Source organism: Mesoplodon mirus (genome assembly GCF_964341445.2).
Source record: "Mesoplodon mirus genome assembly, chromosome: 3".
NCBI lineage: Eukaryota > Metazoa > Chordata > Mammalia > Artiodactyla > Ziphiidae > Mesoplodon > Mesoplodon mirus.
The window spans coordinates 142,800,374-142,824,424 of NC_138978.1; the positions used below are offsets into that span (position 1 = coordinate 142,800,374).

Sequence of the window (24,051 nt, forward strand, 5' to 3'; positions counted from 1 at the left end):
TCTCTCAGAGGGCCACCTTCAGCCCGAGGCCTCCCGGGAGCACACCTCATCCCCATCTGCCTGCAGCCGGCCCCGCCCACCCTGAGGGCTGCGTGCCAGTGCCTCTGTGGCCACAAGTGCTCTGGGCTCCCGGTTTCCCGGGACTGGGCCATGAGGGCTTGTGTGGGGGAAGAGATAGTTTCTGGAAATGGGGGGGTGGGGGGTAACCATGTGAGCTCTGGTTTCAGGAAGGGGTCCTCTGCCCCCGACCTTCTCTCTCCACCTACTTGACTCCCCAACCTGCATGACCATTCTCTGGGGACTTCAACTAGCGCCTGGGAACTATCAGGAACCTCCCCCACTTCTGTCAGCCAGCCTCAGGAAAGAGCGCCCTCAGGAGTCGCTACACCTCCCCAGGGCCTGAATAGAGGGACTTTGGGGATGTGAACTGAACGACCTTCTGGGGAGAGTCAGCGACCCTTTTACTCAACAGAGCAGGAAGCCAGTCAGCAGGCTATTTGAGTGGAAGGGAATGAAGTGATTTCCATGGCAGCAGAGTCCCCACCGCAGCAATCTTCCTCCCAGAGCTGCTGGCTGACCTTCTGGCCAGGATCCCTCCTACCTCAGCGTGGAAGGCCCGGCCTCGTGGAGAAGTATAGGTTCTGAGGAAAGACCTGGCACCTGGGTTCTGCTGCTACACTTGCCTTATCTCGTGGCCCTTGTGGCTCTAGCTTTCCCAGAAACCTCAAGGGCTTAAGTGCCTGTGCTTACTCAGAGGCTGCACGCCATTCCCCATTGCCAGCCTCAGGCCCTCCCCCTAGCTGCCTCCTCTAGAGACCCCCTCTCCTCAACACACACACACACACACACACACTCACTCACTCACTCACTCTCTCTCTCTCTCTCTCTCTGGGGATGTGCCTTCTCACAGAAGCTCAACCACAGAGATGCTTTAGGGACTGTGCCCAAACTCCTTCATCCCCAGCCTCTCAAGTTTTTGCTGTGATCCCTGGCACCCCCTGGAGCTGTTCCACCTTTGGAACCTTTCCCAGGTGGCAGGAGTGCCTAGCACAGGGGTAGTGACCTAAGTCTGAGCACTGGCGACCCTAGAAATGTGTTACACACAAACATTTTATTGAGCAGTAAGGGACCCCACTGGGGACAGAAAGGGCTGGCAGTAAAGGAGCATGTGAACCTCGGGGCAGGGTGCATGCTGCTTGACTCTCCATCCTGTTCTTGCTTCAGGGAGCAGGTCCACCATGCTCCAATCGCCGGTTTTTGGGTCTGGAGCAGCCCAGCTCTTCGTCCGAACTTTCTGAAGAGTGCTTTCGTTTGGGCGCACGTCTGGGGACTGGCTTCACTGCTTCCACCTTTGCTGGTGGGGCCAAAGGAACATCCCCGTAGGCCCGGTAGCCACCAACCAGGCAGTATGTCTCCCCATGCCAGCCCAACTGCGTTTCTCCACACCCTCGGTAGAGGACATGGTAGTGCCCGGGTGTGGGAGGACAAACGGGAGCCACTGCTGCTGCAAAGAAAATCAGAACTGATCAGTCACTTGTGCTGTGCACAGTCTCCTGCCACAATTTCCCCCTCTCATGTCTCTCCCAGTTTCTGGCTGAAGACCTTTAATCTACTTGACATCCAAAACACAGCCTTGGCCCATCACCTCTATGAGTCCCTAGAGAAGGGACACTGGCTGCAAAAGCAATCCCTAGCGCCTACGGCTGCAGCAGATGAGGAAGTCTCTTCACCGTTTCCAGGGAAAACAGTAGAACCCGAAAGAAATTGCACTCATGATCCTCTCCATCTCTCCCTTCCACAACAGAGAAAACATTTCTTGCAGTCTGTCACTTCTGAGGCTTTAATGGAAATGTCTTTCAAGTTTTGGAAAGAAATAATCTAATACAAATTTGTTAAGAACCCCTCTCACCTTGGCAACCCCTCTTGGGCCCCAGTTATACCGCCTGTTTCAACCACACTGAACTCTAGCCCTCTGGTACTTTTATCTAGATTAGAACAAGGCTGAATACTGAGGCAGAGTGATCAGGAGACTCAGAACCGGGGTCTGGGTACCAAGTCTAGGCTCACATCAACGCAGCCTCCTGGGACACCATCTCCTCAGCCCTCCCGTCTCATTAGCACTTCATCACCCCCCCCTTCATTCTTCCGGTCTTCCCATCAATATGGCACCACCCTGTCCCCGAGTACTCAGCAACTCAGTATGGGATGTGTCTGAGAGGACCGATAGAGATGTCTGCATGACAGCACAGAGGTGCCTGGGTTTGAAGGTGTGCTTCTAATTGTGGCCCTGTTCCTCAAACTGCTCCATTTACCGTTTGCCAACAAAAATGCACTTGTCTTTTGCTAAGAGGCCATTCAGGAAAGGGTCTGAATGGAAGCATCCTGTAGCCCAAAGGGGAAGGCTACATTATAAAGCTTAGAACCGTCCTGCACACTTGTCCAGGGATGACCTTTCACTTGTCCTCAGCAGTGAGCCCTGTGGGTCCCTGAAGGTGTCCCAGGTCACTGGTATTACTTACATGTGGGAGTGTGCTCAGTTGTACATAGTTGGCAGGCCCCACAAAAACATGTGCCAGCCAGGTGAGGTGGATTGTATCCCATACCTCCTGTGGAGGTGGCCGGTCTGGGTGTACCTGCTGCACTGCCCAGCCAGGGAACAGAGCACAGGGTTGAGTATATATAGCCTATGAAGTCAGACATTGTCTCTGATAGTCAGAGAAACTTCCCTACCAGTCCTCCACCAGATACGAATCTGTTTGGTTGTCAGTTACCATGGAATCTGTTACCGTGGAATCTGTGAGAAGGCCTGTGAGGGCATCACTACCCAGTGAGGTCATATATGGAACCTGTGACTTGAGGGGCAGGCTTCAGGAGGAGGGGCAGTTTTGTGGAGGAGAACAGGGTAGAGGCAGAGGTACTCTGCCTGGCCCCTCACAGCTGGGCCTCCCCACCAATGCCGTAGTCTAGTAGACACCCCAGGTGGGGCGTGCTGGTGGTCTGGCACAGCCCCAGGGGCCACAGGAGGGCAAGAGAGACCCACATTCTGTGATTGGCTTGAGAGGCAAGATTAAGGTAAGAGACAGCTAGGTTGTATGGCACTTAGCCTAAGAGGCAGAGATTTGTGTGGACAGGGGAATCAGGGAAGGCTCCTTTGCAGTGGGCCTGAAGGACAAGTGAGATTTGGACCCATGGGGAAGAGAGGGAAGACATTCCAGTTTGGAAGAATAAAAGCAAAGACACACTCTTCTCGACCTTGTCCTGCCCCCAATATAAATTCATCGCACCCTGAAATTTTTACAACTGAGGACTTAAAGAAACCAAGAGGTTAAGGGGCCTTCGCAGTGGTACACAGGTAGTGGAGAGGTGTTCTGCTCAATGGTTAGGTTCATGTCGGGGCTCCGGGTTTACAGCTGATAGGAATATGAGGACAAGCTCCTGCCATTTCAAACATTTCCAAGTGATACTGAGAGAGATGTTAAAGGTGCAAAATGCGGGTGCTGAATGACCTCACAAAGTGGGAATGGTGGGCCCATTTGAACATGAAATTGAAAACAAATTCATGACAAAAGGACATAATACAAAATGACAACATAATCACTCCAGGCCCCTCTCCCCTAGAAGTAAAAGTCATTAGAATCCTCTGTCTCTCCACCATGAAAGGATGAGATAAAGACTCAGCAGCAGCCCCCGTGAGAAACATGGTCAACAGTGTGAAGAGGTGTTACTCAGACGATTTGGTCCGCCTCAGAGAAGGAAAGAGACAACTCTGCCCTTACTTAGCCTGATCAGGCCCACAGGAAGCAAGCACATTTGGGGCAGCCTCTGATAGTGTGGCAATGAGAGAGAACCTTCTTTAGGAGGGGGACTCCCTGTTGCCCGACCCCCACCCTGAAAAAGCAAAGATGGGACATTCGTTTAATGGGGCTGTTGCAGAGGCGTTGTTCCCAGGAGGTAGAGACTGCTTCGACTACCATTTTAGAGGTTGGGCCACCGTGGTTGAGAAGCACAGCACCTTCTCTTCCTAAACTGCTTGAATCAGCGGGTACACGTTAGGACAGACGAAGTCAGGCCTCATTGGAGCGGACTGCCTTTGGGAGTGGTAGAATGTAAACTGTGAAAGGGAATGCTCTGGAGGAGGTTTGTCATGGCAGGTGGGCCAGCATGAGACCATTCAGATTCTCCACGGCTCCAGAGATTACTTGACTGGGAGCATCCCTGTGATGTGGCGGGGGGACTCCTACCTTAACAGGACCTGGCTGGGCATCTGGGGAAGGCGGAATAAACGGTTTATTAACTTACGAGAGCGAGAGACTCACAAAAGCACCGAGAAAGACTTGTACCTGGATTCTTGAGCCAACCCTAAGAAAACTTATCTAGATCTGGAGTAGGGCTCGGGAGGCTGCACTTTTAAGCTTCCTGGGCAGTCCCACCACAGTGGTCCATGGATAGAGTGACCAAATTATTGTGAGTTCTTGGTTGCTTTGGGGAGTCAAAGTGGGCAATATTAAAAACTGCAGCAGGCATACGTATAAACAGGGAATATTCAAGGCAAACAGAGGTGTATAGTTATTCTGTGCATGAATCAGGTTTGGGAAAAGCTAGCCTGGTGGTTAAAGAACACAACCCTTATGACAGACAGACCAGATTCTGTCCTACTTACTTGTGTGATTTTTGACCAAGTTCTTTTATCCTTCTGACTGTTTCTTCATATGGAAAAGAGCGATGGCTGTACATTTAGCACAATATTCTCTTTTGGCAAAAGTTGCTCTGGGTCCATTTGTGTTCTCCGCAACTGAATCCTTTCCAGTGTGCAAGCATTTTTAAGTTGTTTGGTGAAGTATTACATGGGACTTTCAACTGTTCATTACTTTGGGCAAAGCTTATGTAGTGCTGCAGAGACTAGAACCCATGCAGAGGTAGTGAGAGGATGTTATAAGCTTATTCTGCCGGTTGATACAAAAGTTTAACCTTTTCTCCTCTTCCTCCACCTGCCGCCAAGACATGAGAAAGAAGGCAGAGCCTGGAAATGCACACCAGGCAATACTTCTGTGTCAGTTTGCCTTTTATTCCTCTGCCAGTACTTCCCAGAGAGATTTCACCAAAAGTGCCTAAGCTTGCCATGGCCATTGTTGTGAAGGAAGTTTCTCTCTATTGCTAGTCACATCCCCTTTTCCTTCTCCTGGGGACTTAATGGATGTTTGGGGGCAGGAACTAAAATTTAAACTAAAAGGTAAAAAACAAAAAAACAAAAAACAAAACAAAAGAAAAAACAAGTGTTCTTTTTGTAACATCTTTATTGGAGTATAATGGCTTTACAATGGTGTGTTAGTTTCTGCTTTATACCAAAGTGAATCAGTTATACATAAGTTCCTATATCTTTCCCTCTTGCATCTCCCTCACTCCCACCCTCCCTATCCCACCCCTCTAGGTGGTCACAAAGCACCGAGCTGATCTCTCTGTGCTATGCGGCTGCTTCCCACTAGCTATCCATTTTACGTTTGGTAGTGTACATATGTCCATGCCACTCTCTCACTTTGTCATGGCTTACCCTTCGCCCTCCCCATATCCCCAAGTCCATTCTCTAGTAGGTCTGTGTCTTTATTCCTGTCTTACCCCTAGGTTCTTCATGACATTTTTTTTCTTAAATTCCATATATATATATGTGTTAGCATACGGTATTTGTCTTTGTCTTTCTGACTTCCTTCACTCTGTATGACAGACTCTAGGTCCATCCGCCTCATTACAAATAGCTCAATTTCGTTTCTTTTTATGGCTGAGTAATATTCCACTGAATATGTGTGTCACATCTTCTTTATCCATTCATCTGACGATGGACACTGAGGTTGTTTCCATCTCCTGGCTATTGTAAATAGAGCTGCAATGAACATTTTGGTACATGACTCCTTTTGAATTCTGGTTTTCTCAGGGTATAGGCCCAGTAGTGGGATTGCTGGGTCATATGGTAGTTCTATTTGTAGTTTTTTTAAGGAACCTCCATACTGCTCTCCCTAGTGGCTGTACCAATTTCCACTCCCACCAACAGTGTAGGAGCGTTCCGTTTTCTCCACATCCTCTCCAGCATTTATTGTTTGTAGATTTTTTGATGATGGCCATTCTGACCGGTGTGAGGTGATACCTCCTTGTAGTGTTGATTTGCATTTCTCTCATAATTCGTGATGTTGAGCATCTTTTCACGTGTTTGTTGGCCATCTTTGGAGAAATGTCTGTTTAGGTCTTCCGTCCATTGTTTCATTGGGTTGTTTTTTTTGATATTGATCTGCATGAGTTGCTTATATAGTTTACAAATTTATTTATGTTTATATTTTTTGGAGATGAATCCCTTGTCAGTTGCTTCGTTTGCAACTATTTTCTCCCATTCTGAGGGTTGTCAGAGTCCAGAGTCTTGAGTGTTCCCCCAGTATCCAACTTGGACAAGTGTACAAATAGTGGTGGTCTAAATGATGTAGAGAGATGAATAGTGGAAGTTAAGTATTGAAGGTAAAATTAATCGTTCAGTAACATCACATAATTAATTTTAAGTGTCCATGTTATACTTGGGCAGAGTTGTTCAGTTGGCAATTAGTTAAGTTTGTAAGAGACTCAGGAGAGAGAGATGTAAGTTTTAGGTCAAGATCTGTGATATATATGGTGGCTGGAATCACAAGAGTAGATGAGACCATCTATCAAGGGCAGAAGAGAGCTTCTGAGAAATACACATCTCTTGGCAGAGGGCAGAGTGAGAGTGCCCAGTGAAAGAGATAAGGATGTCCAGAGGCAGGAGGAAGAAGTAGCAGGTTAAGATGCTACTGTTGTGAAGGTGAAAGATTTTTCTGAGATGCCAAGTTTGATCAACAAAATCAACTATTGCTGAAAGGTGACAGAATGACCAAACAATATTCACTCAGTTTAATCACAAACTAAATGTTGGTGAATGCAATTCCAGTGCAGATAAGTAAGAAGAAAAGAGCAAAATTGTGTGAGTCACGAGGTACATAAAGATAAGAAAATACAGACAATGAGAATAAATACAAGTTTTGATAAACTGCACTGTGAAATTAGGAAGAGAGAAAAGGTAACTAGAGAATTACTTGGCATCAAGCAAGAGTAATTTTTAATGGGAGGGAGGCAGCTTTTTAATGGGAGGGGGCCAAAATACAATCGCTAAAGAGGAAAACCTTAACAATACCAATGAGGTGGGAAAATGAATGGAAGATACTGAGGAAGTGAGACTAGGTATTTATACACTATGTCGAAAAGCTCTTCTTGGACGTAAAGAGAAGAAGGTAGTTTGGGGTGTTTTTGCTTTATAGTCTGTGTTTTCTCTGTGAAATAAAAGTTTGATGGGAGGTGATGTCACCTCGAGATAGCACTCATCAAATATCCTATGTGCTTATCTACATTTTTCATCCTCCTTTGTAGTTCAACTGTTTTCCTTTGATTCGTTGTGGCCAGTGGCAAAGAAGCAGAATCAAGTGTATCACTTCTGAGCTGAGGTCATTAGGAGCCAGTGTCCCTCTTGTCTGGTCCTCTGCTATTGTGACATGGGAGGTCAAATAGTCCAGATGAGGTGGCTGCAAGATGGATCAGGACCATGTGATCTGTAAGGGCTTTACTCAGTAGAGAAATAACGTACTCGTATTTTCCACTGAGATTCCTGTGTTCAATAGATCTGCCTGTGAGAGCTCAGAGAGCATAGCGAAGGCTGAAATGACAAAGAGGGAGAGATGTTGGTAACAGATGGAAGGCGCCTGGCAGATAATATATTAAATGGTAAACAAAGCTGCTGGAGTAAGAGAGAGAGTATATAAGAGATGAGAAGAAGGCCAACTGTATGTAGTATCTGACGCTAAGGAGTGAGGAGAGAAACAACTGAAAACTAAAAATAAAAAGAATGATCAGAGAGAAGCTAGGTGGTAGGCCAACAGAAATCATAAGATTGCTATAAAACATAAAGGAAGGTAGTTTTAAAAGAAGCACCATCTAATGGAGTCAGTTGTTTCCCAAAGGCAAAATGCTATGGGAACTGAAAATAAAGCGTCTGATTGGATGGCTAAACTTTTATGAACAAAAGTGGAACCACTTCAGGAAAGTCATGGGAGAAGACGCTGTGTTACAGTGGGGAGAGTAATCAATATATTGTGAGGAAAGGTGCCTTCATTTGCAAGAAATGCCAATTAAGAAGTGAAGACAGCATTTAAAGGGAAGGGATAATGTAAGAAAATTAAAAAAAAAATTTAAGGAAACTTGAATAACTCGTAGACAAAGAGGGAGGTATTAGTGAAAGACTGAAAATCAGAGAAAGCTATCTTAAGTTGTTGTTATGGACTGAATTGTGTCCCCCGAAAAATTATATGTTGAAGCCCCTCCTAAGTTGACTGTAGAAGATAGGAGATAGGTCCTTTAGGGAGGTAACTGAAGTTAACTGAAGTCATAAGGGTGAGGTAATAATCTGACAGGGACTGATGGTGTCCTTATAAGAAGGGGAATAGATTCCAGAGATCTCTCTCCCTCTGCTCGTAGAGGAAAGGCCGTGTGAGGACACTGCAAGAAGACAGCCGTCAGCAAGCCAGGAAGATTGTTCTCACCAGAAACCAATTCTTATGGTATTCAGTACCTTAATCTTGGACTTCCACCCTCCAGAACTGTGAGAAAATAAATTTCTGCTGTGGAAGTCGTTCAGTCTATAGTATTTCACTATAACAGCCCAACCAGACTAATACAGACCTTTATGTACACTGCAATATACAGAAGCTAAACAGTGATTGTGAGCCTGAGATTACATCTTGAACAGAAGTGTAATGACGCTTGTGGTACTCACAACTTCACGAATTTTGTCAGAAAGATGTGAAAAAAAGTCAGTCAACCAACGGTTCTGATAGTGGATATTTTCTTTATGTGTTTGACATAAAGCAGTGTCTGACAGCCTCCCTGATACCCATCCGTATCGCAGTTTTGATTCTGTGGCTCCAGTTCCACATGGCACCAAGGTGCTGTGTACTGTCCATTCTTGGGTTTTTGGGTGCTGTACCTATTGCCAATAGGTGGGTCAAACCACTGGGGCTCTTCTGAAGTCCTCCCTAAATTTGGACCCAGCTTCAGCTCCAAATCCGAGTTTTCAGAGAGCCCAGGGTGAGGCTCGCCTGCCACAGTAGACACGTTGGCTAACGGGTTGCACTGCAGCACCCACTCGGACAAGGGCACCATCACGATGCCACCGTTCTTCTTCTGTAGGGGCGGACCCGTGGCCAGTCAGCTTGGCCCCCAGCACAGCCAGCTGCCTGTTCACTCTCTCGGCCCCTGTGAGGAAGGTGTTCAGCCCTGGCTGTGAGGTCAGAGTCATCTCCTCTCTGGGTTTGTGTGAATGGAGGAGCCGCAGCCCTGGTCTGGGTGGTGTGTTGGCCCTGGGTTTCCGGGTTTGGAGGAGTATCTTACCACCTAGACCCCCACCTAGGGCTGAAGAGTTCAGGGGCTGTGGACCGTGGGTTTTGGGGGCAGAAGATATTTAACCTGGCGTTTGAGGAAATGGAGGGAGAAGAGGCTCAGGTTCAAGGGCTCCTGGTTTGAATCTCTTGCTTTAGGTTTGAGGGCCAGGGCAGTCTCTCACCAGAAGCTGCAGGATATCATCAGGAACATTGCGAGTGTTCTTGCACATACCCCGGGCAGCTGAGTGGGAGAAGATGACAGGTGCCTGTGACACTTGTAGGGCTCGCCGTGCCGCAGCATCCGAGACATGGGCCAAGTCCACCATCATGCCCAGGCGGTTCATTTCTGCCACCACCTTCTGCAGGGACAGGATGGGGAGAGGGCATGAGGGCTGCATTTATCTTGTGTGTATTTATCTGTAGGGAACAGGCAGGGCTGTACATTCATGTGGGGCAGGGTATGGAAGCCGGGTCCCTACCTCGCCAAAGCTGGTGAGCCGACTGACATTGCTGTAGAAGGGGTGGATACCCTTTGCTGAGCTCTGTGCTCTGCAGGATGGCCAGGAGGCAGTCTGACTGGTGGCCATGACTTGGCTACAAGAGCGTAGAAAGAGGTTGTGTCGAACCGTCTACACCTGCAACTCCCTGATGCAAGAGGAGGGACCCAAACTGGGCTGTGCCTGGCAGTAGGAGGGCCCTTCTGGGGATTCAGTCTTGTTCTGCAAACCTCCATTCCCCTCCCAACCCCAGGTTCAGGGCTGGATCCCAGGGATAAACTTGCTTTGGGCCCCAGCGTGATCTTGGGCAGATCCCTGCCTCACTGGGCCCTTACCATCTGCACTGTGCTCACCAGGGCGTGTTGCAGGTGTGGGTGAGTGTCACGTAGCGCACACCCAGCGCATAGAAGGTACGCAAGATGGAGAGGCTCCTGTCCAGTGAGTGGCCGCCCTCCACACCAATGAGGCTAGCCAACTTCCGGGTATTGTTGAGAGCTGGGGGCAGGTAGGTCAGATGATCATTTTCAGAGGCAGGGGTAGCTAACTGAAGTCCCTAACACCTACCACGACCAGTCTCTTTACCATTTTGTTTTGTTTTTTTGGCCGTGCCACGCAGCATGAGGGCTCTTAGTTCCCCCACCGGGGATCCAACCCGAGGCCCCTGCAGTGGAAGCGTGGAGTCTTCACCTCTGGACTACCAGGGAAGTCCCCCGGCTACCTTTAACTGAGGTCACAAGCTCCAGCTCAGAATAGGAGGCACACATGGGGCAGATGAGGTGAACTTGCTCCAGGGTGAGGCGCACAGCATCGCGTTCGTGGGTCCGGCATGGGACGCAGGCTCACCAGAACTGAGGGAAGGCAAGGGCTTAGTTTGGGCTTTGGAGCTCCTTGGGCTTCTCATAGCCTCCTCAGCTGGCACAACACTCAGTGTGCCCAGAAGTCCCATGTAATGCGTTGCTTTTCCTGTGGTACATGGATGCCCGTCAGGTTGGCTCACTGTGACCCCTGTTCCCCCAGCATCCATGGCATGGCACTTTCTAGGTCACTATGGTAACTTAGTTCCAATGTGACTAACCTGTGGTCTCTGAGGCCCCCAAACTGCCCCACATTCCCCAGCAGCCATGGTGGCACCTTGTGTGTCCCTGGGCACCCACGAGATCATTTTTCAGCCTGTCCACGCTGGTCTGGCCATGGCTGAAATTGCGCAGATTAACATCCTGTAGCCCGTGGTGGTAAAACTGCCTCAGGACCAGGGGCATGTCGTTGTGGCTGGAGGGAGGTCAAGGCAAATAGGTGGGCTCCTTAGGTCTTGGGATGAGGCAGGACACATTGCCTGGCCTGGGCCAGCCTGTGGGTCCCCCACCTCCCACTGTCACACAGACTATACTAGGAGCAGCTGAGGCCTGGGCTGAGGGGTTCCCACCAGGGAGGGGATGACAGAGAAGGGGAAGGGCATCCATAGATGATGGAGAGGACATCCAGGGGTGGTGGGAGGGAGCCTCCCCACTAGCTCTGCATGCTCCGGACCTCCTGCCCTGCCCGGGGCCAGGCTAGGCCCCCAGCGGCCCCCAGCAGCCGGCACACACTGCAGCCACCCGTCCACAAGCGGGAAGTCCCGCATCAGGGCCCGCGTGCGCTCCCGCGGACTTGGGGTTCTGGAGGTGCCCGGCGTGGTCTTCACGGGTAACCGGCCGCAGCAGCAGACCCAGCAGGAGCAGCAGACACAGCAGAGGCCGCTGGCTGAGTGCGCGGGGACCATCGAGGCGGGCAGAGGCGGGTCTGAGAGGGGCGGGCAGTGGGGTTCTGCCTGTCGACACAGGGCACCCAGCGTCGCGGCCTCGCGAGGGGGGCGGTTTGAGGGAGGGGATACAGAGTCTCAGGACCCTCGCAGAGAGCCGCGATCCGGCAAGCCCAGAAGCCACAGGGCAGCAGTGCCCTCCCGCCCCCTGCTCACAGGCAGCTCCTGCGGGCTAAGCTGGCCTCTGCGGAGAGCCCACTCGCCTCCCATCGTGGGTTCCCTCCACCCCTGCCCCTCTTCCCACTCCCACTGCTCCGAGGGGGCGCCCTAGGTTGCTCTCCCCGGCCTGTAACCTTCCTGTCCAAGCTGGGGTGCTTCTCTCAGAGGGCCACCTTCAGCCCGAGGCCTCCCGGGAGCACACCTCATCCCCATCTGCCTGCAGCCGGCCCCGCCCACCCTGAGGGCTGCGTGCCAGTGCCTCTGTGGCCACAAGTGCTCTGGGCTCCCGGTTTCCCGGGACTGGGCCATGAGGGCTTGTGTGGGGGAAGAGATAGTTTCTGGAAATGGGGGGGTGGGGGGTAACCATGTGAGCTCTGGTTTCAGGAAGGGGTCCTCTGCCCCCGACCTTCTCTCTCCACCTACTTGACTCCCCAACCTGCATGACCATTCTCTGGGGACTTCAACTAGCGCCTGGGAACTATCAGGAACCTCCCCCACTTCTGTCAGCCAGCCTCAGGAAAGAGCGCCCTCAGGAGTCGCTACACCTCCCCAGGGCCTGAATAGAGGGACTTTGGGGATGTGAACTGAACGACCTTCTGGGGAGAGTCAGCGACCCTTTTACTCAACAGAGCAGGAAGCCAGTCAGCAGGCTATTTGAGTGGAAGGGAATGAAGTGATTTCCATGGCAGCAGAGTCCCCACCGCAGCAATCTTCCTCCCAGAGCTGCTGGCTGACCTTCTGGCCAGGATCCCTCCTACCTCAGCGTGGAAGGCCCGGCCTCGTGGAGAAGTATAGGTTCTGAGGAAAGACCTGGCACCTGGGTTCTGCTGCTACACTTGCCTTATCTCGTGGCCCTTGTGGCTCTAGCTTTCCCAGAAACCTCAAGGGCTTAAGTGCCTGTGCTTACTCAGAGGCTGCACGCCATTCCCCATTGCCAGCCTCAGGCCCTCCCCCTAGCTGCCTCCTCTAGAGACCCCCTCTCCTCAACACACACACACACACACACACACTCACTCACTCACTCACTCTCTCTCTCTCTCTCTCTCTGGGGATGTGCCTTCTCACAGAAGCTCAACCACAGAGATGCTTTAGGGACTGTGCCCAAACTCCTTCATCCCCAGCCTCTCAAGTTTTTGCTGTGATCCCTGGCACCCCCTGGAGCTGTTCCACCTTTGGAACCTTTCCCAGGTGGCAGGAGTGCCTAGCACAGGGGTAGTGACCTAAGTCTGAGCACTGGCGACCCTAGAAATGTGTTACACACAAACATTTTATTGAGCAGTAAGGGACCCCACTGGGGACAGAAAGGGCTGGCAGTAAAGGAGCATGTGAACCTCGGGGCAGGGTGCATGCTGCTTGACTCTCCATCCTGTTCTTGCTTCAGGGAGCAGGTCCACCATGCTCCAATCGCCGGTTTTTGGGTCTGGAGCAGCCCAGCTCTTCGTCCGAACTTTCTGAAGAGTGCTTTCGTTTGGGCGCACGTCTGGGGACTGGCTTCACTGCTTCCACCTTTGCTGGTGGGGCCAAAGGAACATCCCCGTAGGCCCGGTAGCCACCAACCAGGCAGTATGTCTCCCCATGCCAGCCCAACTGCGTTTCTCCACACCCTCGGTAGAGGACATGGTAGTGCCCGGGTGTGGGAGGACAAACGGGAGCCACTGCTGCTGCAAAGAAAATCAGAACTGATCAGTCACTTGTGCTGTGCACAGTCTCCTGCCACAATTTCCCCCTCTCATGTCTCTCCCAGTTTCTGGCTGAAGACCTTTAATCTACTTGACATCCAAAACACAGCCTTGGCCCATCACCTCTATGAGTCCCTAGAGAAGGGACACTGGCTGCAAAAGCAATCCCTAGCGCCTACGGCTGCAGCAGATGAGGAAGTCTCTTCACCGTTTCCAGGGAAAACAGTAGAACCCGAAAGAAATTGCACTCATGATCCTCTCCATCTCTCCCTTCCACAACAGAGAAAACATTTCTTGCAGTCTGTCACTTCTGAGGCTTTAATGGAAATGTCTTTCAAGTTTTGGAAAGAAATAATCTAATACAAATTTGTTAAGAACCCCTCTCACCTTGGCAACCCCTCTTGGGCCCCAGTTATACCGCCTGTTTCAACCACACTGAACTCTAGCCCTCTGGTACTTTTATCTAGATTAGAACAAGGCTGAATACTGAGGCAGAGTGATCAGGAGACTCAGAACCGGGGTCTGGGTACCAAGTCTAGGCTCACATCAACGCAGCCTCCTGGGACACCATCTCCTCAGCCCTCCCGTCTCATTAGCACTTCATCACCCCCCCCTTCATTCTTCCGGTCTTCCCATCAATATGGCACCACCCTGTCCCCGAGTACTCAGCAACTCAGTATGGGATGTGTCTGAGAGGACCGATAGAGATGTCTGCATGACAGCACAGAGGTGCCTGGGTTTGAAGGTGTGCTTCTAATTGTGGCCCTGTTCCTCAAACTGCTCCATTTACCGTTTGCCAACAAAAATGCACTTGTCTTTTGCTAAGAGGCCATTCAGGAAAGGGTCTGAATGGAAGCATCCTGTAGCCCAAAGGGGAAGGCTACATTATAAAGCTTAGAACCGTCCTGCACACTTGTCCAGGGATGACCTTTCACTTGTCCTCAGCAGTGAGCCCTGTGGGTCCCTGAAGGTGTCCCAGGTCACTGGTATTACTTACATGTGGGAGTGTGCTCAGTTGTACATAGTTGGCAGGCCCCACAAAAACATGTGCCAGCCAGGTGAGGTGGATTGTATCCCATACCTCCTGTGGAGGTGGCCGGTCTGGGTGTACCTGCTGCACTGCCCAGCCAGGGAACAGAGCACAGGGTTGAGTATATATAGCCTATGAAGTCAGACATTGTCTCTGATAGTCAGAGAAACTTCCCTACCAGTCCTCCACCAGATACGAATCTGTTTGGTTGTCAGTTACCATGGAATCTGTTACCGTGGAATCTGTGAGAAGGCCTGTGAGGGCATCACTACCCAGTGAGGTCATATATGGAACCTGTGACTTGAGGGGCAGGCTTCAGGAGGAGGGGCAGTTTTGTGGAGGAGAACAGGGTAGAGGCAGAGGTACTCTGCCTGGCCCCTCACAGCTGGGCCTCCCCACCAATGCCGTAGTCTAGTAGACACCCCAGGTGGGGCGTGCTGGTGGTCTGGCACAGCCCCAGGGGCCACAGGAGGGCAAGAGAGACCCACATTCTGTGATTGGCTTGAGAGGCAAGATTAAGGTAAGAGACAGCTAGGTTGTATGGCACTTAGCCTAAGAGGCAGAGATTTGTGTGGACAGGGGAATCAGGGAAGGCTCCTTTGCAGTGGGCCTGAAGGACAAGTGAGATTTGGACCCATGGGGAAGAGAGGGAAGACATTCCAGTTTGGAAGAATAAAAGCAAAGACACACTCTTCTCGACCTTGTCCTGCCCCCAATATAAATTCATCGCACCCTGAAATTTTTACAACTGAGGACTTAAAGAAACCAAGAGGTTAAGGGGCCTTCGCAGTGGTACACAGGTAGTGGAGAGGTGTTCTGCTCAATGGTTAGGTTCATGTCGGGGCTCCGGGTTTACAGCTGATAGGAATATGAGGACAAGCTCCTGCCATTTCAAACATTTCCAAGTGATACTGAGAGAGATGTTAAAGGTGCAAAATGCGGGTGCTGAATGACCTCACAAAGTGGGAATGGTGGGCCCATTTGAACATGAAATTGAAAACAAATTCATGACAAAAGGACATAATACAAAATGACAACATAATCACTCCAGGCCCCTCTCCCCTAGAAGTAAAAGTCATTAGAATCCTCTGTCTCTCCACCATGAAAGGATGAGATAAAGACTCAGCAGCAGCCCCCGTGAGAAACATGGTCAACAGTGTGAAGAGGTGTTACTCAGACGATTTGGTCCGCCTCAGAGAAGGAAAGAGACAACTCTGCCCTTAGCCTGATCAGGCCCACAGGAAGCAAGCACATTTGGGGCAGCCTCTGATAGTGTGGCAATGAGAGAGAACCTTCTTTAGGAGGGGGACTCCCTGTTGCCCGACCCCCACCCTGAAAAAGCAAAGATGGGACATTCGTTTAATGGGGCTGTTGCAGAGGCGTTGTTCCCAGGAGGTAGAGACTGCTTCGACTACCATTTTAGAGGTTGGGCCACCGTGGTTGAGAAGCACAGCACCTTCTCTTCCTAAACTGCTTGAATCAGCGGGTACACGTTAGGACAGACGAAGTCAGGCCTCATTGGAGCGGACTGCCTTTGGGAGTGGTAGAATGTAAACTGTGAAAGGGAATGCTCTGGAGGAGGTTTGTCATGGCAGGTGGGCCAGCATGAGACCATTCAGATTCTCCACGGCTCCAGAGATTACTTGACTGGGAGCATCCCTGTGATGTGGCGGGGGGACTCCTACCTTAACAGGACCTGGCTGGGCATCTGGGGAAGGCGGAATAAACGGTTTATTAACTTACGAGAGCGAGAGACTCACAAAAGCACCGAGAAAGACTTGTACCTGGATTCTTGAGCCAACCCTAAGAAAACTTATCTAGATCTGGAGTAGGGCTCGGGAGGCTGCACTTTTAAGCTTCCTGGGCAGTCCCACCACAGTGGTCCATGGATAGAGTGACCAAATTATTGTGAGTTCTTGGTTGCTTTGGGGAGTCAAAGTGGGCAATATTAAAAACTGCAGCAGGCATACGTATAAACAGGGAATATTCAAGGCAAACAGAGGTGTATAGTTATTCTGTGCATGAATCAGGTTTGGGAAAAGCTAGCCTGGTGGTTAAAGAACACAACCCTTATGACAGACAGACCAGATTCTGTCCTACTTACTTGTGTGATTTTTGACCAAGTTCTTTTATCCTTCTGACTGTTTCTTCATATGGAAAAGAGCGATGGCTGTACATTTAGCACAATATTCTCTTTTGGCAAAAGTTGCTCTGGGTCCATTTGTGTTCTCCGCAACTGAATCCTTTCCAGTGTGCAAGCATTTTTAAGTTGTTTGGTGAAGTATTACATGGGACTTTCAACTGTTCATTACTTTGGGCAAAGCTTATGTAGTGCTGCAGAGACTAGAACCCATGCAGAGGTAGTGAGAGGATGTTATAAGCTTATTCTGCCGGTTGATACAAAAGTTTAACCTTTTCTCCTCTTCCTCCACCTGCCGCCAAGACATGAGAAAGAAGGCAGAGCCTGGAAATGCACACCAGGCAATACTTCTGTGTCAGTTTGCCTTTTATTCCTCTGCCAGTACTTCCCAGAGAGATTTCACCAAAAGTGCCTAAGCTTGCCATGGCCATTGTTGTGAAGGAAGTTTCTCTCTATTGCTAGTCACATCCCCTTTTCCTTCTCCTGGGGACTTAATGGATGTTTGGGGGCAGGAACTAAAATTTAAACTAAAAGGTAAAAAACAAAAAAACAAAAAACAAAACAAAAGAAAAAACAAGTGTTCTTTTTGTAACATCTTTATTGGAGTATAATGGCTTTACAATGGTGTGTTAGTTTCTGCTTTATACCAAAGTGAATCAGTTATACATAAGTTCCTATATCTTTCCCTCTTGCATCTCCCTCACTCCCACCCTCCCTATCCCACCCCTCTAGGTGGTCACAAAGCACCGAGCTGATCTCTCTGTGCTATGCGGCTGCTTCCCACTAGCTATCCATTTTACGTTTGGTAGTGTACATATGTCCATGCCACTCTCTCACTTTGTCATGGCTTACCCTTCGCCCTCCCCATATCCCCAAGTCCATTCTCTAGTAGGTCTGTGTCTTTATTCCTGTCTTACCCCTAGGTTCTTCATGACATTTTTTTTCTTAAATTCCATATATATATATGTGTTAGCATACGGTATTTGTCTTTGTCTTTCTGACTTCCTTCACTCTGTATGACAGACTCTAGGTCCATCCGCCTCATTACAAATAGCTCAATTTCGTTTCTTTTTATGGCTGAGTAATATTCCACTGAATATGTGTGTCACATCTTCTTTATCCATTCATCTGACGATGGACACTGAGGTTGTTTCCATCTCCTGGCTATTGTAAATAGAGCTGCAATGAACATTTTGGTACATGACTCCTTTTGAATTCTGGTTTTCTCAGGGTATAGGCCCAGTAGTGGGATTGCTGGGTCATATGGTAGTTCTATTTGTAGTTTTTTTAAGGAACCTCCATACTGCTCTCCCTAGTGGCTGTACCAATTTCCACTCCCACCAACAGTGTAGGAGCGTTCCGTTTTCTCCACATCCTCTCCAGCATTTATTGTTTGTAGATTTTTTGATGATGGCCATTCTGACCGGTGTGAGGTGATACCTCCTTGTAGTGTTGATTTGCATTTCTCTCATAATTCGTGATGTTGAGCATCTTTTCACGTGTTTGTTGGCCATCTTTGGAGAAATGTCTGTTTAGGTCTTCCGTCCATTGTTTCATTGGGTTGTTTTTTTTGATATTGATCTGCATGAGTTGCTTATATAGTTTACAAATTTATTTATGTTTATATTTTTTGGAGATGAATCCCTTGTCAGTTGCTTCGTTTGCAACTATTTTCTCCCATTCTGAGGGTTGTCAGAGTCCAGAGTCTTGAGTGTTCCCCCAGTATCCAACTTGGACAAGTGTACAAATAGTGGTGGTCTAAATGATGTAGAGAGATGAATAGTGGAAGTTAAGTATTGAAGGTAAAATTAATCGTTCAGTAACATCACATAATTAATTTTAAGTGTCCATGTTATACTTGGGCAGAGTTGTTCAGTTGGCAATTAGTTAAGTTTGTAAGAGACTCAGGAGAGAGAGATGTAAGTTTTAGGTCAAGATCTGTGATATATATGGTGGCTGGAATCACAAGAGTAGATGAGACCATCTATCAAGGGCAGAAGAGAGCTTCTGAGAAATACACATCTCTTGGCAGAGGGCAGAGTGAGAGTGCCCAGTGAAAGAGATAAGGATGTCCAGAGGCAGGAGGAAGAAGTAGCAGGTTAAGATGCTACTGTTGTGAAGGTGAAAGATTTTTCTGAGATGCCAAGTTTGATCAACAAAATCAACTATTGCTGAAAGGTGACAGAATGACCAAACAATATTCACTCAGTTTAATCACAAACTAAATGTTGGTGAATGCAATTCCAGTGCAGATAAGTAAGAAGAAAAGAGCAAAATTGTGTGAGTCACGAGGTACATAAAGATAAGAAAATACAGACAATGAGAATAAATACAAGTTTTGATAAACTGCACTGTGAAATTAGGAAGAGAGAAAAGGTAACTAGAGAATTACTTGGCATCAAGCAAGAGTAATTTTTAATGGGAGGGAGGCAGCTTTTTAATGGGAGGGGGCCAAAATACAATCGCTAAAGAGGAAAACCTTAACAATACCAATGAGGTGGGAAAATGAATGGAAGATACTGAGGAAGTGAGACTAGGTATTTATACACTATGTCGAAAAGCTCTTCTTGGACGTAAAGAGAAGAAGGTAGTTTGGGGTGTTTTTGCTTTATAGTCTGTGTTTTCTCTGTGAAATAAAAGTTTGATGGGAGGTGATGTCACCTCGAGATAGCACTCATCAAATATCCTATGTGCTTATCTACATTTTTCATCCTCCTTTGTAGTTCAACTGTTTTCCTTTGATTCGTTGTGGCCAGTGGCAAAGAAGCAGAATCAAGTGTATCACTTCTGAGCTGAGGTCATTAGGAGCCAGTGTCCCTCTTGTCTGGTCCTCTGCTATTGTGACATGGGAGGTCAAATAGTCCAGATGAGGTGGCTGCAAGATGGATCAGGACCATGTGATCTGTAAGGGCTTTACTCAGTAGAGAAATAACGTACTCGTATTTTCCACTGAGATTCCTGTGTTCAATAGATCTGCCTGTGAGAGCTCAGAGAGCATAGCGAAGGCTGAAATGACAAAGAGGGAGAGATGTTGGTAACAGATGGAAGGCGCCTGGCAGATAATATATTAAATGGTAAACAAAGCTGCTGGAGTAAGAGAGAGAGTATATAAGAGATGAGAAGAAGGCCAACTGTATGTAGTATCTGACGCTAAGGAGTGAGGAGAGAAACAACTGAAAACTAAAAATAAAAAGAATGATCAGAAAGAAGCTAGGTGGTAGGCCAACAGAAATCATAAGATTGCTATAAAACATAAAGGAAGGTAGTTTTAAAAGAAGCACCATCTAATGGAGTCAGTTGTTTCCCAAAGGCAAAATGCTATGGGAACTGAAAATAAAGCATCTGATTGGATGGCTAAACTTTTATGAACAAAAGTGGAACCACTTCAGGAAAGTCATGGGAGAAGACGCTGTGTTACAGTGGGGAGAGTAATCAATATATTGTGAGGAAAGGTGCCTTCATTTGCAAGAAATGCCAATTAAGAAGTGAAGACAGCATTTAAAGGGAAGGGATAATGTAAGAAAATTAAAAAAAAAATTTAAGGAAACTTGAATAACTCGTAGACAAAGAGGGAGGTATTAGTGAAAGACTGAAAATCAGAGAAAGCTATCTTAAGTTGTTGTTATGGACTGAATTGTGTCCCCCGAAAAATTATATGTTGAAGCCCCTCCTAAGTTGACTGTAGAAGATAGGAGATAGGTCCTTTAGGGAGGTAACTGAAGTTAACTGAAGTCATAAGGGTGAGGTAATAATCTGACAGGGACTGATGGTGTCCTTATAAGAAGGGGAATAGATTCCAGAGATCTCTCTCCCTCTGCTCGTAGAGGAAAGGCCGTGTGAGGACACTGCAAGAAGACAGCCGTCAGCAAGCCAGGAAGATTGTTCTCACCAGAAACCAATTCTTATGGTATTCAGTACCTTAATCTTGGACTTCCACCCTCCAGAACTGTGAGAAAATAAATTTCTGCTGTGGAAGTCGTTCAGTCTATAGTATTTCACTATAACAGCCCAACCAGACTAATACAGACCTTTATGTACACTGCAATATACAGAAGCTAAACAGTGATTGTGAGCCTGAGATTACATCTTGAACAGAAGTGTAATGACGCTTGTGGTACTCACAACTTCACGAATTTTGTCAGAAAGATGTGAAAAAAAGTCAGTCAACCAACGGTTCTGATAGTGGATATTTTCTTTATGTGTTTGACATAAAGCAGTGTCTGACAGCCTCCCTGATACCCATCCGTATCGCAGTTTTGATTCTGTGGCTCCAGTTCCACATGGCACCAAGGTGCTGTGTACTGTCCATTCTTGGGTTTTTGGGTGCTGTACCTATTGCCAATAGGTGGGTCAAACCACTGGGGCTCTTCTGAAGTCCTCCCTAAATTTGGACCCAGCTTCAGCTCCAAATCCGAGTTTTCAGAGAGCCCAGGGTGAGGCTCGCCTGCCACAGTAGACACGTTGGCTAACGGGTTGCACTGCAGCACCCACTCGGACAAGGGCACCATCACGATGCCACCGTTCTTCTTCTGTAGGGGCGGACCCGTGGCCAGTCAGCTTGGCCCCCAGCACAGCCAGCTGCCTGTTCACTCTCTCGGCCCCTGTGAGGAAGGTGTTCAGCCCTGGCTGTGAGGTCAGAGTCATCTCCTCTCTGGGTTTGTGTGAATGGAGGAGCCGCAGCCCTGGTCTGGGTGGTGTGTTGGCCCTGGGTTTCCGGGTTTGGAGGAGTATCTTACCACCTAGACCCCCACCTAGGGCTGAAGAGTTCAGGGGCTGTGGACCGTGGGTTTTGGGGGCAGAAGATATTTAACCTGGCGTTTGAGGAAATGGAGGGAGAAGAGGCTCAGGTTCAAGGGCTCCTGGTTTGAATCTCTTGCTTTAGGTTTGAGGGCCAGGGCAGTCTCTCACCAGAAGCTGCAGGATATCATCAGGAACATTGCGAGTGTTCTTGCACATACCCCGGGCAGCTGAGTGGGAGAAGATGACAGGTGCCTGTGACACTTGTAGGGCTCGCCGTGCCGCAGCATCCGAGACATGGGCCAAGTCCACCATCATGCCCAGGCGGTTCATTTCTGCCACCACCTTCTGCAGGGACAGGATGGGGAGAGGGCATGAGGGCTGCATTTATCTTGTGTGTATTTATCTGTAGGGAACAGGCAGGGCTGTACATTCATGTGGGGCAGGGTATGGAAGCCGGGTCCTTACCTCGCCAAAGCTGGTGAGCCGACTGACATTGCTGTAGAAGGGGTGGATACCCTTTGCTGAGCTCTGTGCTCTGCAGGATGGCCAGGAGGCAGTCTGACTGGTGGCCATGACTTGGCTACAAGAGCGTAGAAAGAGGTTGTGTCGAACCGTCTACACCTGCAACTCCCTGATGCAAGAGGAGGGACCCAAACTGGGCTGTGCCTGGCAGTAGGAGGGCCCTTCTGGGGATTCAGTCTTGTTCTGCAAACCTCCATTCCCCTCCCAACCCCAGGTTCAGGGCTGGATCCCAGGGATAAACTTGCTTTGGGCCCCAGCGTGATCTTGGGCAGATCCCTGCCTCACTGGGCCCTTACCATCTGCACTGTGCTCACCAGGGCGTGTTGCAGGTGTGGGTGAGTGTCACGTAGCGCACACCCAGCGCATAGAAGGTACGCAAGATGGAGAGGCTCCTGTCCAGTGAGTGGCCGCCCTCCACACCAATGAGGCTAGCCAACTTCCGGGTATTGTTGAGAGCTGGGGGCAGGTAGGTCAGATGATCATTTTCAGAGGCAGGGGTAGCTAACTGAAGTCCCTAACACCTACCACGACCAGTCTCTTTACCATTTTGTTTTGTTTTTTTGGCCGTGCCACGCAGCATGAGGGCTCTTAGTTCCCCCACCGGGGATCCAACCCGAGGCCCCTGCAGTGGAAGCGTGGAGTCTTCACCTCTGGACTACCAGGGAAGTCCCCCGGCTACCTTTAACTGAGGTCACAAGCTCCAGCTCAGAATAGGAGGCACACATGGGGCAGATGAGGTGAACTTGCTCCAGGGTGAGGCGCACAGCATCGCGTTCGTGGGTCCGGCATGGGACGCAGGCTCACCAGAACTGAGGGAAGGCAAGGGCTTAGTTTGGGCTTTGGAGCTCCTTGGGCTTCTCATAGCCTCCTCAGCTGGCACAACACTCAGTGTGCCCAGAAGTCCCATGTAATGCGTTGCTTTTCCTGTGGTACATGGATGCCCGTCAGGTTGGCTCACTGTGACCCCTGTTCCCCCAGCATCCATGGCATGGCACTTTCTAGGTCACTATGGTAACTTAGTTCCAATGTGACTAACCTGTGGTCTCTGAGGCCCCCAAACTGCCCCACATTCCCCAGCAGCCATGGTGGCACCTTGTGTGTCCCTGGGCACCCACGAGATCATTTTTCAGCCTGTCCACGCTGGTCTGGCCATGGCTGAAATTGCGCAGATTAACATCCTGTAGCCCGTGGTGGTAAAACTGCCTCAGGACCAGGGGCATGTCGTTGTGGCTGGAGGGAGGTCAAGGCAAATAGGTGGGCTCCTTAGGTCTTGGGATGAGGCAGGACACATTGCCTGGCCTGGGCCAGCCTGTGGGTCCCCCACCTCCCACTGTCACACAGACTATACTAGGAGCAGCTGAGGCCTGGGCTGAGGGGTTCCCACCAGGGAGGGGATGACAGAGAAGGGGAAGGGCATCCATAGATGATGGAGAGGACATCCAGGGGTGGTGGGAGGGAGCCTCCCCACTAGCTCTGCATGCTCCGGACCTCCTGCCCTGCCCGGGGCCAGGCTAGGCCCCCAGCGGCCCCCAGCAGCCGGCACACACTGCAGCCACCCGTCCACAAGCGGGAAGTCCCGCATCAGGGCCCGCGTGCGCTCCCGCGGACTTGGGGTTCTGGAGGTGCCCGGCGTGGTCTTCACGGGTAACCGGCCGCAGCAGCAGACCCAGCAGGAGCAGCAGACACAGCAGAGGCCGCTGGCTGAGTGCGCGGGGACCATCGAGGCGGGCAGAGGCGGGTCTGAGAGGGGCGGGCAGTGGGGTTCTGCCTGTCGACACAGGGCACCCAGCGTCGCGGCCTCGCGAGGGGGGCGGTTTGAGGGAGGGGATACAGAGTCTCAGGACCCTCGCAGAGAGCCGCGATCCGGCAAGCCCAGAAGCCACAGGGCAGCAGTGCCCTCCCGCCCCCTGCTCACAGGCAGCTCCTGCGGGCTAAGCTGGCCTCTGCGGAGAGCCCACTCGCCTCCCATCGTGGGTTCCCTCCACCCCTGCCCCTCTTCCCACTCCCACTGCTCCGAGGGGGCGCCCTAGGTTGCTCTCCCCGGCCTGTAACCTTCCTGTCCAA

The 24,051-nt window shown here is 49.8% G+C and overlaps 3 pseudogenes across 3 annotated transcripts in view; 1 reads left to right on the forward strand and 2 right to left on the reverse strand.

The window, feature by feature from the left end:
• Positions 1–24,051, forward strand: part of LOC309799286 (centrosomal protein of 78 kDa-like) — a 659,089-nt pseudogene that overhangs the window by 224,975 nt on the left and 410,063 nt on the right. The window lies entirely within an intron of this gene.
• On the reverse strand, positions 19–11,927 carry LOC309800948 (dipeptidase 2-like; annotated as a pseudogene). The gene is made up of 10 exons: positions 11,803–11,927; positions 11,515–11,698; positions 11,019–11,188; positions 10,638–10,757; positions 10,273–10,414; positions 9,902–9,971; positions 9,605–9,781; positions 9,145–9,225; positions 4,242–4,264; positions 19–181 (listed from the first exon to the last, which is right to left on the reverse strand). The product of its transcript is annotated as a dipeptidase 2-like (transcript).
• Positions 12,052–23,956, reverse strand: LOC309800976 (dipeptidase 2-like; annotated as a pseudogene). The gene is made up of 10 exons: positions 23,832–23,956; positions 23,544–23,727; positions 23,048–23,217; positions 22,667–22,786; positions 22,302–22,443; positions 21,931–22,000; positions 21,634–21,810; positions 21,174–21,254; positions 16,271–16,293; positions 12,052–12,214 (listed from the first exon to the last, which is right to left on the reverse strand). The product of its transcript is annotated as a dipeptidase 2-like (transcript).